This window comes from Rhodnius prolixus, unplaced genomic scaffold, assembly GCF_049639745.1.
Source record: "Rhodnius prolixus isolate KJV_2025 unplaced genomic scaffold, Rpr scaffold_2, whole genome shotgun sequence".
Lineage (NCBI taxonomy): Eukaryota > Metazoa > Arthropoda > Insecta > Hemiptera > Reduviidae > Rhodnius > Rhodnius prolixus.
The window spans coordinates 5484625-5499743 of record NW_027411592.1 but is presented as its reverse complement, the minus strand read 5'-3'; positions in this window follow the sequence as shown (position 1 = coordinate 5499743).

Below are 15119 nucleotides of genomic sequence, written 5' to 3'. Positions count from 1 at the left end.
GTGTAAGAGCTGCACGCCGCTTTAATGTTACATAGGGGAGCCCTAACCCTATCATTCTACCAAATTTTATCAAAATCGGGCCAAGAATTACAGAGTAATTAGTAATAATAATTTTGGAGGGGGCCTTACATAAAGGGGGCTAACTCCTCTCCCATTCGATGTACAGAGTCGAGACCCCCAAAAGGCACATCTACATAAAATTCCGAATCGAATGACACCTCATTCATGAAAATCGGTTCACGCGTTTAGGCGCTACGTTTTTTACAAAAAAGGTAACAAGAAGAAGAAGAACAAGAACAAGAACATTTTTTGAAAAAGCCGTTTTTGCTCATTTTTGGCAACTTTTTTCTCGAAACCTATTAGATATGGGTTGTTGCAAAAAAATTACAGTTATAAAGGAGGGTTTGCTCTTTATTTTAAAGAAAATTTGGGAATTTTATCTTTTGTAGAAAAAGAGAAAAAATTGTCAAAGTTGGGTGTTTTTCAACGTTACGCTTTTTCGTGCAGTTTTTGACGATCAACCCTTATACAACTGTCCTACCGGACAGTTTTAATATATATTTAAATAGAAACAAATCTCATCATCACAAATTGATTAACAAAATCTCTCCAATACTCTCTGTACATAAAACAGACGGACGAGGGATCTTTAGAGGAAAGTTCTTCGCTTCTAATCAAAGCTGCCAACCGTTACGTCTGTATAAAGTTTTATTAGAATTCCTGAGCATGAAGTTTAATAAATATTGTTGGAATACTTTCAAAAAACTCTGCAGAAAACTGAAAAAAATCTTTCGTAAGTAGGCATTCGGCTGGAACATAAGAGAAGAGACAAGATTATAGAATGAACGTAATTAGATAATCGTGTAGTTTTTATAATTGGAGATTTCCTGAAAATCACATTCAGATAATGAGAAAAAAACATTTTCTTCGGTATTTTGGGATCATGAAAATGCTTATTTTGATGAAATTCTCAATTTCAAAAATTTGAGGAATCATTTGATAATGACTATTAAGAAACACAAGAATAGTAAACGGAATTTAAAAATAATATATTTAAAGTTAGAACTATTTAGGTTAAAACAAATTTAAAAAAATTGAGTTAACATTTGAATCCAAGCATATTTCATTAAATTATTTAACATCTCTATTATACATGTATGTACGTATATGTATGTAATTTTGGGTTGGTTAAATTATAGGAAGTACATTGACACCAATTTTGCTCTATAATGTAAATTCGATTATTCTTTTGAACGTGAGGGGACACCTCATTCCCATTTTCGAATTTAAAAAGTATACAAAACTGATTGAGCAAACTTGGCTCTTAAGTAATCAATATTCTCTTAACATTTCATGAACTTTAACTTAACTTTCAAAAACTTTACATAGTTATTATTTAGTTTTTATTATTATTATTATTTATTATTGCTTTAAAAACTATGCAAACATTAAACTATTTTATTTATTTAAACAATTCTATTCAATATTCTCAACAAATAATACCACAGAAACTTGTTTGTTTTTAGTTTTTAGTTTATGGTAATGTCTAGAGCAGGAATGGTATTACTGAACTTCCTAAAATTGGACGCGATTATTTGGACTTTCTCATTCCAATTCCAGGCTTCGCTTACAGAAGTGTTGGGTGGGGACATACTTATTATTTTTTAATTGAATAACGTCTATTATGGGAAGTTTGTATTATGGTGAAATGTTGGTTAAAATCATATTTTATGAATCCATGGCAGAGGGTTTGTTTTTGTTTTTTTTGAGATAACATGATTTTAGGGTTATTGGTTTTGCTGGTGTAACAATTCAGTTTTCATTCTTGTTTGGCTTGTTGGGCGTTCATGGCATGGCCATTTGTATTTGTGCAACATGAGAAATCATTATAATGGTACTATTTTTGACAGGAGTATGGGAGTATTAAATGGTAAAGTGAACAAAAAGGCTCTATGGACGTTTTATGTGCGGTAATATACTGCAACCTTCTTGTATTTTTCCTTTGGCTTTTACATAAGTAATCAGTACCTTGCAAGTAAACTAATAGTTTCGTCTGTAACGATGGGTTAAAAATTATTTGCAAAATCAATTGGAATTTCAATAATAATTAAATGAAAGTTTCAGTTTATTGCTTGTCTAGGTGAGGTGTACTTATACCCATATGTATTTGAAATATTTGCTTCTGAACCATTTGGGGTACCATGTAATGCGTTGTATTTGGCAGTTGAATGTTCATTTGAAATACCTTAGGGTTCTAGTAAGTAAAACTAAGAAGTGAAAATAAAATTATGAGAATTTCAGTTAAACAGTTCTTTCACTCATATAAGGAAAAACGAAGAAATTTTGTGAAATTCTCTGCAGTCAATTCATTAAAATAGATAAATTTGTAGTAAGTAATAATGCAAACAAATTAAGATAATAATGATTGTATTTCAATGTTTGCTGAGAGAATGAAAGAAAATTAATACTTATAGTGCTATACTAAAAGTAAACGGAAACTGTACCAGTAAACTGGAAAGTTTATAGAAATTTGAAATATATTCATTTCTTGAGAATACTTACTTTCGGGAATGAATCAGTACATTGATTAAAATACCTAATAGAACATTATAATTACGACAAATTGTAATGTGATTTTAATTTATTAAATGTTGGACAAAATAGAACTTGTTGAACATAAATATAATCAAGAAAACAAATTATTATTGAACATTTAAAAAACATTTCGGAATTTTTTCAAGATTTTTTATTTATTCACTAAACAGTATGGACATAATGATAGAAGAATAAACATTAATATAAGCAGTAAATTGATCAAAAACATTTAAACTAATTTTCATGAGGAATTACAATTATGGCTTACAGTTTTAATACAAGTTAATGGAAATAAATTACAAAGCATTACTTCGCTTTATGAAGTAAAAAAGAAGGTTTTAAAAAAATACGTTTAATAAATTTCAATGTTACTACGCCAATTTTTAATTTAAGAGCTTTAAAACACGTTTTGTTTGCTCAATATTGTATGTACTAAGCTTCATTTTGAGATACAACAATTGAGAAAATGTATTCTGAATTAATGTAGGAAAAAGCATTCAAATAAATAATGAAGACGAGAGAAAGATCAAACATATCATTCAAGAAAATTTTAGCAAAATAGGATTTTGTTGTTTTGCTTTCTTTCAGTTTTTTGATTTTAAGCAGTTTAAGAATTTTGATAATGGCAGATCAGGTAGATAGAAATTATATTAATTATGAGTGTAATGTATTTATCTTTAGTGCTAAAAAGAACTGTTTTAAGAACATTCTTAAAATTGGGTAATGTATCGCTCGTTACACTTGGTATCATTTTTGAAAATTAGGTAGTAATGAGTTGCAAAAAAAAAATATCACTGTTACTATTTTCCAAATATCATTTCATAATTTAAGTAAACTAAGAGGTATTTTTTTTCTTACAATTTCTTTTTCCAAGTAAGAGAGATTTTTAACATAATGTCCAAACATTCCAATTAGTGGACAGAGTGTTTGTTACTTAGTCTTGTTGAAACCAGCAGTCTACAAAGAAAACTAAAGTTTATTATAGATTAGAGTTTTCCGTTCGTTGAAAAACCACTCTTTGTTACCATCACTTTTTGCCCAAGAAAAGCTATATCTCACTGAATCTGTGAAAAGAGGAGTGTAGAAAATAACTACTTGAATTTGAAAAACTAATAAGAGGTTTTCTATCTAACGCGAATCCTTTGCTTTTTCAACAGCTTGAGAATACTGTGAATTACTATTTTCTGGCCATTCGGAAAGAAACTGTATCAATTAACGTTACTGGAAATATCCACGTAGACGTATTGATTAGTAACTAGTCTCCATTTTCAGCATATTCTGTTGATCTTGAAAATTCTTTTGGTAGAGTTTATTGTGGGAAATCTTGGCACTAAACATAATATTTTAATGGATTCCAACACATTTCACCATAAATTTTTGTATTGATTGAAAGCTAATCTCGCAATAAATGCAGCTAAGAAAAGGAAAAACTTTGCAAAGGGGAGAATTTTATCTGATTTCATGATTACATATTTATTATTTTTGCAACTGATTATGGATAAATGGGGTTGACTTTTTTTATTTCTTATCAGGAAAGTTGACACCATCTTCTATTTATACTTCATTTCAGAGAAAATCTTTTTAAAAATTGAAATGAAATATTTTATATTTAGGAGGGCATTTTTTATTATAAACAGTCGTCAATTAGAAAGACTCATTGCTTTAAAAGATAGTATTCAACTTAAGGCTTACCAATAATAAGCATGACACAAAACTCATCTTGATTTCCTAACTGAGACAATTTCAAATCTTTGTTCAGAGAGACACAGAGGAGTTCACTTAGATCTTTATTTCTTATTTTCTAAATAGACAAAGGAGTTATTGTTAATTATTGAGGGATGTTTTTGTTTGTTGGCACTCTAGATGGCGTGTGGCCACACACCCGACGGGGCGCTAACAGCCCTCTGTCAGTTTAACTTAATTACCTATTGTTAGTTCTTATTGATGACGGCGACAACATTAGCCATTTATCCATCAATCATACAAATCATATATTGTATTTAGAAGGCAGTGCAGGATAGTCGCTCCACGGGAGGTGCTTTCTCTTCATCTCCGCTAGTGTTGCGATAGTTTTTAAAGAGCGCTTTCTAAAAATTGTTCCAACAAGTAATATTTAAATACATCCATGTCAGTGTTCTTGTTTCTGTCTATATCCGCACTGAAAGAGAAAGACAGGACCAATTATGATCAATATAATTAGTGAAACTCAATTATTGTTTTAATGAAGTGTGATAATGAATTTATACCAGTTATTTCTTATAACACTCTTATTGTAAGGTTTCAGGTTACAATCATTTTCTTGGAAAAAAAAAACCGTGTTCTTTTTCATTAATGAAAGCCTATCTATCGTATTTTAGATGCACTGAGCCCAAAAGATTGAGAACCTCAGCTTTAGGACCACCAACATGTTCCTTTGATGAACGCCAGGACGGAGACCAAAACCGTTTCTGCCTGGGGAAACCGGTTTTAGTAGTCAATTGATAGCGCTATAGACATTAAGGATCTCATAGAAATGTGCGAAATGCACGAAGAATGTGAAGCGGAATTTCACTCGTCTTTCTACAGTCTCTACTTAGTAAAAACCAACAAACTTTATGACGTGCCACTGTTTCCAAGAAAGCAGAAGGCAATAAACTTGCCTAGGCAACAATTCCCCTGGATTGAAAACACATGCTTTTTTGTGCGCTTACATTTATTCAAGTTTATTCGACTGAAGACTAATGTGCTTCTGAAGACAAAAGGTTAGAATGAGTTAATTTACTCAAAAATTAAAACTGTCCGGTAGGACAGTTGTATAAGGGTTGATCATCAAAAACTGCACGAAAAAGCGTTAGGTTTAAAAACACCCAACTTTGACAATTTTTTTCTCTTTTTCTATAAAAGATAAAATTCCCAAATTTTCTTTAAAATATAGGGCAAATCCTCCTTTATGACTGTAATTTTTTTGCAACAAGCTAGATTTGATAGATATTGAGAAAAAAGATGCTCAAAATGAGCAAAAACGGCATTTTCAAAAAATGTTCTTGTTCTTGTTCTTCTTGTTCTTCTTGTTGTTGTTACCTTTTTTGTAAACAACGTAGCGCCTAAACGCGTGAACCGATTTTCATGAATGAGATGTCATTCGATTCGGAATTTTATGTAGATGTGCCTTTTGGGGGTCGCGACGCTGTACATGGAATGGGAGAGGAGTTAGCCCCTTTTATGTAAGGCCCCCTCCAAAATTATTATCATTAATTACTCTGTAAATCTTAGCCCGATTTTGATAAAATTTGGTAGGATGACAGGGTTTGGGCTCCCCTACCTAACATTAAAGCGACGATCTGCTCTTACACTTGTTAAGGGGAAGTATAGCAATCGTTTCAAATTATCGAAACGTAAACCGATTTTCATGAATAAAGTGTCATTCGAATCGAAATTTTGTACAGATTTGCACTTTAAAAGTCTCGACGCTGTGCCTCATAAGGAGGGGAGTTTGCCCCACCCAAGTAAGGCCCTTTCTAAAACTATTATTACCAATATTTCTATAACGGTTAGTCCGATTTTGATAAAATTTAGTAAGAAGAAGTGGTTAAAGCTCCTCTACGTGGCTGTGAAGTGCCATCATGCTCTTACACCTACTAAGAGGAAGTATTGCAATCGTTAAAATTTTCAATGAGTGAACCGATTTTCATCAATGAATTGTAGTTCGATTCAAAATCTTTGCCTCTTTGCCTTTTAGGGAGAAGTACTGTAATCGCAGTTTATTTTTCTTACTCCTCTTAAAGGGAAGTACTGAAATCGCAGTTTAATTTTGCTATTTACGTACAAATTACCTTCCTATTTTATTCAAAACGCTTTCTCAAAAAAATTGTTATTGAGGATGGTTTGGGGACCGCAAATATAATCATTCTTTAAAAAGATCTGTCCAGTGGTAGTAACTCCGACTTAACACCTTTTCAGGTTATAATGATAAAATTAAATTTATTATTCCCAATTTTAATAAAATCTGAAAAGCAGATATGTAACTTTGCAAAACATACAAAAAAGAAAATCTATCCAAAAGGTACAAAAATCTCTTTAACAAAAACTTACAGTTTAAAATGTTAAGTATAAGGGTTGATTAAACGCCAAAAGGTACACAAATCAGCTAGTACCCAACATTTCATTGATATTATTTTAAGTAATTTTACTACATTAATTTTCATTAATATTTTTTTGAATTTATTAGATGTTTCACAGACCCTTATGCTGGCCAGTTCATTCATTTTCTTTTTCTTTTCTTTTATGATTTAAGTCGCGTCAACATCAAGGTTATTGGCGCCCGGAGCTTTTTTCAGTGCACTGCCGGCCTCCGGACAGTGTTCTCTCGTTACAGACAACTCTGTCCATCACCCGGACAGTGAGCTGTAAGAAGCTCTTAGAAAGAGAAAATCTAAGGGTCAGCAGCTGGATTCGAATCCGGAACCTCCACGTGGGAATCCAATATGCTAACCGCATAGCTAATCCCTTCCCTTCGTTCATTCATAATATTTTATTTTTTTGTTATAATTATGATAAAATGTATATTATATTTTCGTAATTAAATAGGTACTTTATTTTAGCTTTATTCCAAATTATTCTTCTGATTTATCTTTATTATGCTCTTTATTCTGAATAGTCACATATATCGTATGTATGTACATGCACGTTAAAGTAAAAAAAGACAAAGGCAGAGTCGGCTACTATTTAAATTTGAATCACGGATTTAAAACAATATTTCAGTCTAGAATTCGTCTTTCCGAAGTATTTGTGAGCACAAATAACGCGTAGGTAATATCAAGTAAATTATTCAACAATAATTATTCATTTCTCAATTGTAATTTAATGTAGTCCCTCTAATTTTACTTATAGTAAAATACTGGAATAATTATGTTAGCTGTCATAAAAATATGCATATCTTATTTATCTTATTACAGTCATTCTAAGTTAAATGGTGTTCTACTTGAACAAATATTTTGTAGATTAAAATGGCCAGCATAAGGGTCTGTGAAACATCTAATAAATTCAAAAAAATATTAATGAAAATTAATGTAGTAAAATTACTTAAAATAATATCAATGAAATGTTGGGTACTAGCTGATTTGTGTACCTTTTGGCGTTTAATCAACCCTTATACTTAACATTTTAAACTGTAAGTTTTTGTTAAAGAGATAGGAGTAATATTTCATTGTTGTTTTTGTTGAAATAATTGAGTACTAACTCACGTTTGGGTAAATTATGCATCCAAAGAGAAGACTGAATTCGCAAGTCTGTCTACCGCAGAGCTTTTTAAACCCTTAAGGCTTAGGAATGAAGGCCAGATAATGAAGAAGGAATTCAGAGTGAGATGGCGTATGATCTCATCGATTCTGTTTGCTCTTTTCTGAAGTTGATAAATCGTTGACGCCATATTCAAACTCTGAAGAAATTAGTTTTTTCACTTCATTTGGGTAAGCGATCATGCTGAAATTTCAGAGAATGTCGCAGTCAATGCATCAGCAAAAGATGCAGCCAGCATGCAAGTAGAAAGAAGCATACCCGCTGGCATATCCCGAGTAATAAAACAATAATGCGTCCTACAATGAACTGCTAACCGTCCACTCACTATTGTCGGATGTCCAAAAGATCATCTCTACAAAATAAAGAATAGTGCTCCACACTGTTTTATGTATCACCTTAAGAAATAAGATATTCATTTCATTCAGAGCAGTTGTTCAAACATGGTTATTGAACCAAATGATATACTCGTATATATTTAAACATTTTTTTAAAATGAAGTTTCAGATTTCTATCCTCCTAATATTGATCACTTTTTTGGGTTTAATTGTATTCAAAAACACCTGAAATTTTTGTAAGTGACTTAAATCAAATAAAAAAGTTGTAAGAAAAAGTGAAATAATAGTAAATCGCAATCAATGTTCTATTCGTGACCTTAAAAAGCGATAAACAAAAAAGGTCCATTTGTTCCGGAACTGATGAAATTCTGGAAAAAAAAGTCATGTCAGTTTGTTTAAGTTAATAAATATATCAATACTGTTTAAATTTTACAATGATCCTTGTGTACTGTGCTTATTTAGTGGAAAAAATTCAACATTTGCTATGATTTAGATTACAAATCAATATTAAAATTTCATTTCACTGACTCGATCACATCACTACAGTTATAACTCGCTCGCCCGGAATTTTAATCACAAAATAATAGATCCGTTGGAGAATAAAGAAAAGTACATAAGTCTTAAAGAAGCGTACGCTATGGACGGTACGGTATGGATCAAACAATGAATCCCCGACATCACAATTTTAAAAATATAAGATTGAAGGGGGTAAATTTATTCCCTTCAGGTTGGGAAACCAATGGTCGAGCGCTAGACATGAAATAGGTTGAAAAAAAGTCAGAGTTAAGTACCTTTTTTTGCAAAGAGTGAGATTTCAAAGAGAAGAGCGGATTAATTCTCAAATGAAATTTTGGAGAGAGGGGGCTTGGAAGCTGGTAAAGCTAAGAGGAAATCGTTTACTTATCCCATTACAGAACTAGCGTTTTCTTCCAACTCAATTCTCTATGAAATCGCCCTTCACCATCCAGGAATCAAGCTGAGCCTTTGGTTTTTGGACTTTAAAACATTTGTAGAAATTACAATACAACTGCTACTTCATTCAGTCTCCTCTCTGTTAAGACGTGCTACGATGAAGACAGTTTATTACGATTGAACCTTGTTACGCTGCGGATGTTACCTAGAATTGTGATGGTGGTATTTTCAAGGACAGATTATTCTCTAGTATATTTTATAGTTTACTTTAATTTTCCATTTAGCGCAATAATTTGTTAGTTTGTCAATAGCTTAAAGTGAGTCTGTAATTACTTCTCCAAACTGGTGTGACTAAAGCCAAAAAAATGGAAAAAGATTAAATCACTTGAAGCAGAAATCACTTTTCGAATTATAGGACATGAAAACGGAAATTTCCGCGGAAAACTCAAAATGGAAACTCTGCAAGATTACCTCTTCAGAGAGATTAGAGGACGCCTTTCATTAACATGAAACCATGATTGAGTGTAACCACCAAACCATCTTGCTCTTGTCAACGGTGCGAAAAACCATTGTTTCTGTATTCCATGAAACAATAATTACACAGCAATGTTTAAATACCAGCTTGTTATTAGTGTAAGAATGTTTTCTAATTCTGTAGTTTTTTAGATAATAATCTTCTTTTTTTTTATTGTACAAGAAGTAAACAAATTGCTTGTTGAAGGCATTATATGTGAGATAGGCCGTACGGCAGGTTGTGCAGGGAGGAAGAGCAAGGCGGCCTATGGTTGTTAGTGGTTACCAAGAGGGCGAACTCCTTTAACTCTTTTCTGATTGTAAAGGCTTTGTGACACGCCCACAGTCACGCCAAAAAGTAGATTCCTGCGATAGACGAGTCCGTGGTGTGTATGCTGCTCAGAGGGGCTGCTCTAGCTGACCGGGTCCATGGTGCTTATATCTTATACACACTCGCCTTGCTTTTCATATTAAAGGTGGTACCGCTTTGCGCTACATAATTATATACCTCCTCCCCTTTTCCACTTGGTCCATCTCACCTGATGGTGTATATAGTGCTATCGCAGCCTTGTTAAATACTTTCACATAGACACGCTTATACATACTGCAGTACATACTACGTCTATAGCACCTGAGGCGTTCAGAGCTCCGCCCCCAATCTCTCCTAGTATAACTCTACTAGGGGGCTTGACTAGGCCGGCCCGGCACACGTATATACCGGAGCTCCGCTGATACACACATGAATAACGAGGTAATCGCCTTCCTTCCATGATGACGTATCCCCTTGAAACGGTGTAGAAATCCAACATTACACACACACAGCCAAACTAACACCGGCCTTTTAAGCTGATTTCCCTCTCTTGCTAGTCCGTCCTTAGACTGTAGAGTCGGAAGCGGCCAATAGCCCCGGAGGCGGAGCACGAATCGCACATAACTTTTTTAATTTTTATTTTTTCCCTCTTTTATTTATTATTAATGTATCGCCGATATATTTTGTGAACGCTATTTTTGCTTAAAGTTCTTCTTGTACTTTATTTGGTCGAAGGCTGTTAACTCCGCCTACTAAGTCACAATCTCCATTGGAAGGTATTAAGCAAAAAAATATAAAATTTTTCTCACATGTGCTCGTAGAAATTTGATTAATATTAATTTGAAAAAATACACCACTGCACTCTTCTGCAGAATTATTCATTGGGACAAATACTCATGATGTTTCGTTAGATCTAACATAAAATGGGCCCCCCCCACATTTAAGTTACTGCTCTCATGCCGTGAGTTAGCTCCTTGCTTTATCATTGGTTTCCCAACCCGCTACCGCTTTTGTCAACAAGGAACTCAGATATCCCTGTTTTTTGCATCCGTCTTCCAATAAAGTACTCCGAGAAGAGTACATAATTGCTACGCTTCATCCCACATCAACTTAGATCAAACTACTTTCATCTACGTTCTGTGTTCCCTCCAGAGTACTTCTGTGAATCTCCTAGAAGTCTTACATCCTTACCGGTCGTCAAGCCCTTTGAAGTCTATTTCATTGTATAGAAACTACTTATATAGTCGTTTAATAGAGAAAACTAAATTTTTTTCTCTAAACTTTTGGCTCATCGCCTTCAAGCTTAACCCTAAGTAACAGCTGTTCTTTCGAATCTTAGTAGAAGGAGTTCGTCATTTCCACTAATGGCTAGCATTCAGAGAAGTAAGACAGGACGTCAGCTGCCTGCGCCTTTTATATAATTGTCAAAGTTGGGTGTTTTTCAACTGTACGCTTTATCGTGAGGTTTGTGACAATGTTTTGACTAATATTGTTGATTCAGCAAGCTAACTGATCATCCTCTTTTAATTTTTTCATGCATATTGTTAATGACATTTATTTGTGTGCCAAGATGAATAAATTCACCGTCACCCTCTCCAAGCACTGTACACCAAGAATTCTATCCATTGCTTGCTTACGTCGGTTCCTAGTGCATAAACTTGGTCATCTCCGGTGCCATTGGCCATTCCATTGATTGGGAGAAGTGGACACTTGTTGTTTGCCGATAGCGTGAAAGTATTTCCCTCAATAATTTCTTCGAAAATGATATTTGGCTAATAAGGTTAATCTAAATATAATTAAATCTAAGTTGAGAGACAGCACTCAAAGTATTTCTAATCCAATAATCTACATATATTGTAAACAATTTTTCGTTCCCTTGTTAGAGTTGAACAAATTGGAATCTTTGTATAGCTTTAGACTCTCATACCGCTTTAATTTAAAGTCTCTTAGTTATATAACCAGTACAACTAGACATTAAAATAAAGATATATAATCACTTTGATTAATTCAATGATCCTGCCGAATTTGAGTAAGCTTTTATAGTATGTTTTGTTTACAAACCCTGATAAGGATGGTTTCTTTATCTTGTTCTTCTGTGAAATTGGTATTCATCACGAAGCACCATACGATATGAGAGATGGCACTTCCAAACTCTTGTCACCATTAGATTCAGCAATTATTTTTAAGCAGCTAAATGTAATGAATAAAAGCCTCGACTAAAATGTCAATTACAACTTGTTCTGCAAACTCACTTTCCTATGGACTTACTATTCAGAGATTAATGATTCCAAAAATTTAATTAAGCCACTTAATTATTCCATATTTTCTCCCTTGTCGAATCGTAAACAATTGCAAAGACTTGTTGGTTTCAAATTATTTGATTATTATTATTTTGCTGCTACTTCATTAGGCATTTGTGGCACTGATCGAATCAAGATATTCGCCCTGTCATTACTATTACCTGAACCCGTGATGACTTATTCTGGGCACTCTATTTTTATTTTTAGTTTAATGCTGTAGCTACAAGCCGTTCTCCATCGATCGCTTTCGATAGCTGAGACTTTAATGCTCGAATATTATGGTTGAAAGTTCAAGAAGTCATTAATGAAGAATCAATGTACCAAATGCTGCTGCTATTCTGTCCAAGTTTTGTTTATTTATTTGTGGATTCTTCCTTGACAACAATAATTAGACTGATAAAGCACGTACTTATGAAACAGTTTTCTTTCGTTTAAAGACGTCACTGCGAAACACAAGAACAAGCGGTATCACATCTAAAGGGAATTAGAGCTAGCTAGTGTGAAAGCGAGGTTGTAGACGGAGATATGTCGTATTCAACACAGCGTCTAACTGTGGCAGTTCTAAAATGTATGTGCTCAGCATATGGTTATTCGGATTTTGTTACGTGTAAAATATAAAAAGCCTCTTTGTTCAGCCTACAAACAGCCATCAATAGTTGGTTTTAGGAGAGAATGAAGGAATAAAATAGTGTAAAGTGGCCAAGTGCGCAGTTGTTGGTAAGTTTCGTATGATCCTACTTGAACAGTTCCAACAGACTTACATTCTCTCACACCTCTATCTTCAACAAGATAGAACTGGCTGTTCTCGAGGTGGGAGATGGAGAAGTGGAACTGAAAACACGCAGGAGGAACAAGTGTATGTGTGCAGTTGGACGGATATGGAGCTTTGTAGGAAATAAGTGTCTCCTCTATGGAGGTGTTTGCACAATCGGTTGGTCACATCTAAAATACTTAAAGAGGAGACGTGAGCTGGTAAATATATGAATTGGTTTGTAACTTTGGAGCCTTCACAATTCTCTTTTATTCTTACAAGTTTCTTATTTTTTGTACATTTAATTTCTGCAATTTTTTTTTGCTATTTTCAACGCCTTTGTTGTATTTTTTTCTTAAATTAGCTGTTTGTTTGGCCCTTCACTTGGACTATTGCGGAAGGGTTTTACTTCGCACATGGAGAGATTTTTATTATTATGGATAAACTTCTTATCTTTTTGCATTTCTCTGCCTAATCTGATTCTTGTAACAAGAATATATTGATAATGTCAGTTATGTAACTGAAAAATTTGGAATGACCAACAACAATTAGAAGTAACAGCTGTGGAAGCGAATCCTAGCGCCAGAAAAAAAAATTGGCCGGACTCACTAGGATCAGATCTGTTCAGCATGTTTCCTACAAGTTGCTAAATATTCTACCAATTAAGCTATCCAAACAAAGCCGATAGAGTTGAACAGGCTGTACGCAGAATTGTTACTCAAAATAATTGAATATTGAGACAACTTTATCTACAGCAATTATTAAAATTCTAGTTGGGCATATTTAATAGTAATACTGAGACTGTTTAGTTAGCGTCGCTAACATTGACTCTTCGCATTAATTACTAGCTGAGAGTAAATGTGATCAGCAATATTAATTCCACTGAATCCACTCGGCAGTCGTGGTGCTAACCTGAGGAAAATTCTTTGGAAAACAAAATGAATTTTACAATTGATATCATTCTATCTTCTAGTTTGACTCTTTTCCATTAATGCCGTAGCAAGTCATTATAAAACTACATTTCCACCCTCGTATCGACGTGGTCACTTAGAATTCGGTAGCAAAGGAAGAGGAAGATCCGTCATTATTGGGTAGTTGCTATTCCTTTTAGTTAGAAAGAATCTTTCTGTCTTTTCCCAACTAACTCTGAACTTAGTAGTCATGCTTTAGAGCTCTAAGTTCTGCTATTGCAGGGCTACTTATTTCGGTTCCACATTCCCCTCCATCAAAGTCTTACAAAAGAATTCTATTCATAAAATTACAAAAAAAAAAAAAAAAAAAAAAGAAATATACAAAGTGTATTATCTAATGAATTCACATTAACAGTTTCGTTATTTTGAACACAATTATTTAACTAATGTGTAGGTTCAATTAAGTTCTATAATGTTATAGACTGTAATGTAATATTTTGGGAATAGTGTAGTTCTTTCTTACAATACAGTAATGCAATTAATTTCCTTTCATTAATTAATTGCATTACTGAAGTTCTTCTCAAAAGAGAAAAACTTCAGTAATGCTCAATAAATCTCAATTATTTCTTTTAATCACCCGCGCTACTTTTTTAATGCACATTTGACCAGTAAAGATTATGTAGAGTAAATGTTTTAGAATTTAGTTTTAGATTTATGTATGTTGCACAATTTTTCAGAATTTTCTAATTTTTTGTGCCACATAGTCACAGTCTAGTGTGAAACTAGTCACAAACTATTGGAATAGAATTAATTGAATTATGTAAAAGTACTCTATACATTTATTTTAACCATTATGAATATAAAATTAAAAAGAAATTTGAAAACTTCTAGTCTTTCCCAGCATGTTGTCACTGGTTTTAATTAACTACACCGAAATCACATCAGCTGCCAGAAAAACAAAATTTTACAAGAAGGTACAAAATACGTACTTATGAACATATATAAACATTTCTGTAATTAATTATACATATGATCGTAAGACTATTATTTAATACTATTTCTCTTACTATAATAAAAGTTCTTAATAGCAATTTCTTATATGTTATTTATAATAACACAAAAAAAGATACATTTCTTGAAAGTGAAATGTAATTTACAGATCCACTCCTGACTCAAAACTCCAATGGAATTATAGCGCAGCAATTAAAGGATTTC